The sequence below is a fragment of the Apodemus sylvaticus genome, chromosome 10 (genome assembly GCF_947179515.1).
Source record: "Apodemus sylvaticus chromosome 10, mApoSyl1.1, whole genome shotgun sequence".
NCBI classification, from domain to species: domain Eukaryota; kingdom Metazoa; phylum Chordata; class Mammalia; order Rodentia; family Muridae; genus Apodemus; species Apodemus sylvaticus.
In genome coordinates this window covers 50,115,217-50,118,514 of record NC_067481.1, presented here as the reverse complement: position 1 = coordinate 50,118,514, position 3,298 = coordinate 50,115,217, and the positions used below count along the sequence as shown (strand labels likewise).

Here is a 3,298-nt window from a genome sequence, read left to right as displayed (position 1 = left end):
TCAATGTCTTACAAAGTAAAATATGAATATACATGAGGGATTAGCAGCATCTAGGTTTCATTTTTCCCCTCATCTTAGAGAAATAAATAGAATGATTCCTGTTTATTAATCAATGCCAAATTAAGACTAATACTATACAAATGACAATTGTACAAAATGATTCCAACAAATTTGCTAAGGGTCAAGACGAATGAATATATATATATATCTTAGGTAGAAAGAATGTGGGAAGAAAAAACAATGTCAAAATCAGTATGGGAGGACCTGTAGGAAAGAAGAGAAGGAAGCAGGCTAGTGAAGAGATTTCATTGTAATCCAGTGTCATAAATCCATTATGTAAACTATTTCAACTGATGTATCTGTGACCACAGAAACCATGGTAACATGATAAAATTTTGCAGTAACATAAGGGGAACAGAGATCATATTGGACAGTCCCTCATCTACTGTGAATTTTCAGCATTGTTTATGCATGGTAAGGAGGAAGTAGTAGCCAGGTATCAAAAACAACATTTCTTCTTTGGCTACTGCACCAAACCTCTTCTCTTTTCTGTATTGAATAGTTATGTAGCATGCTCCTCCCTTGAAGGTCCTATGATGAAGGACAATCATATAGAATATTAATATCAATATATTTATTATATGAAATTAGGTATCCATGCAAGGTACTGCCATTACACAGAGATTTTCTTACTGCAGATAACTCTTATTAGGGCTCTGTTCATGTTCCTGATCCTCAGGTTGTATATGAATGGGTTCAGCATGGGAGTCACCACTGTGTACATCATGGCCATGGCAGTCTCCTTTACAGTGGAATTGCTACCTGATGGACATAAGTAGAGACCAATAATTGCCCCATAAGACAGAGAAACCCCAGACAGATGGGATCTACAGGTGGAGAAGACCTTGTGAATTCCCTGGATAGATGGAACCTTGAGAATGGATAAGAAAATCTTTACATAGGACATAACAATGAGTAGGAATGGAATAATAATGATGATCCATCACATGATAAATATCATCAATTCATTAACATAAGTGTCTGAGCAGGACAACTTCAGAAGATCAGAAATGTCACAGAAAAAGTGGAGAATTGCATTCTTCACACAAAAAGTCAATCTAGTCATGAGCAAGGTATGCATCATGGTATTGGATGTTGTCTGCATCCACAGGAGTAGCACTAGTAAAGTTCAGAAATTGTTGCTCATGATGCTGGTGTAATGCAAAGGAAATCAGATGGCCACATAATGATCATAGGCCATGACCACAAGAAGAAAGCTTTCCATGTCTCCAAAAACCATAAAGAAGTACACCTGTGTCAAGCAGCCCACATAGGATATAGATGGTACTTGGCTCTGCATGTTCTGAAGCAACTTGGGCATTGTGACAGAAGAAAAGCAGAGATAAGAGAAGGACAAGTTGCTGAGAAACAAGTACATGTGTGTGTGGAGATGGGAGTCCAGTAGAACAAGGACAAAGATTAGAAGATTTCCCAAGATGGTGGTGAGGTACATGGCCAGGAACAGGGCATAGAACAGAAGATGATACTCTGACAGGATGAGCAGACCCACGATGAGGATTTTTGATATGAAAGTTTGGTTGGTTCCAGTCATGTTCTACCTCTATTGGCTTTAAGAAAAAAAATATATTTTCTTAAAATCCCAGTGTTTGTAACTGTATGATATCATAGATCAATTTCATTCTTTTGCCTCATTTGTTTATTTAGAAAGTTTCCTATATATTTTTACATTCTTTAGTTTTCATATTTTTTACCTCACTATGATATAGAACAATCTTGGTCTTTTAATTTCTCAGTTGTCCTTGGTAGATGTTGACATATAAACTAAATCCTGTACAGTATGCTGATTCTTTCCCATAACATCCATACACATATTTCATTGTAAAGGGACATGTTTTGTGACATACAAGATGTGTCGGATACTTTAGAGTATTTGAACATACTCTCTTCAAAGTAACTGAAATCCCCACATCCAAATATATTCAGTCTTTATAGCCATGTTGACTTAACATGATCTACTTCTCTAGCATTGCCTCATCACATCTAATTGCTTCTGATATGGAAAACATTTTGGCATTTCTTTCCTGCATGCTGGTTAAAGAATGGTGTAAACTACTGTTTACAATATTCTATAGTTTATTTCTGTGAAGTTTCTTGAAGAATTTTTGTATACCTACTCCCCATCATTCAAAATCAGTCCAAAGAAAAAGACATATACTTTAATGCATTAGATCATCTTTTAAAGTCAAAATGCAGCTGCCTCTGTAATCTACAGAAATAGCTACCTTGATGCTGACTAATGATCTTTCACAGGCATAAGTGGCTTTTTTCATCCCAAAGGAAATTTACTCTTCTCCCATAACATGTTCTCTCTCCTATTTCTTTACTTTTTCATAATAGTTAAAAATGAATTCAATATCCTGCATGAGAGTTCTACTGTATTCATTCTTTTCTCTTACCTTCGACACCAACCCAGGACCTCATTCAGTTTCTCATCTTCATTCTCTTCTTATTCATTTATTCAAAATCATCTAATTGCATTATTAAAAATGGATGCCATCATTTCATTTTTATTCGATATATTTTTTATTTATATTTCAAATGATTTCCCCTTTTCTGGCCCCCCACTCCACAAAAGTCACATAAGCCCCCTTCCCTCCCCTTGTTCTCCCATCTACTCCTTCCCACTTCCCTGTTCTGGTTTTGCCTTATACTGCTACACTGAGTCTTTCCAGGACCACGGGCCACTCCTCTGTTCTTGTACCTCATTAGATGTGTGGATTATGTTTTGGGTATTCCAATTTTCTAGGCTAATATCCAATTATTAGTGAGTGCATACCATGGTTGATCTTTTGAGACTGGGTTACCTCACTTAGTATGATGTTCTCCAGCTCCATAAATTTGCCTAAGAATTTCATGAATTCATTGTTTCTAATGGCTGAATAGTACTCCATCATGTATATATACCACATTTTTTTGCATCTATTCTTCTGTTGAGGGATACCTGGGTCCTTTCCAGCTTCTGGCTATTATAAATAGGGCTGCTAAAAATATAGTGGAGCACGTATCCTTATTACATGCTGGGAAATCCTCTGGGTACATGCCCAGGAATGGTATAGCAGGATCTTCCAGAAGTGACGTGCCCAGTTTTCTGAGGAACCGCCAGAATGATTTCCAGAGTGGTTGTACCAATTTGCAACCACACCAGTAGTAGAGGAGTGTTCCTCTTTCTCCATATCCTCACTAACACAGGCCATCTCCTGATTTTTAATCTTAGCCA

The 3,298-nt window shown here is 36.9% G+C and overlaps 1 pseudogene; it reads right to left on the bottom strand.

Moving 5' to 3' along the window:
* Window positions 1–673: 673 nt before the first annotated feature.
* LOC127695302 (olfactory receptor 1500-like) lies at window positions 674–1,612 on the bottom strand (annotated as a pseudogene).
* Between the last annotated feature and the right edge of the window lie 1,686 nt (window positions 1,613–3,298).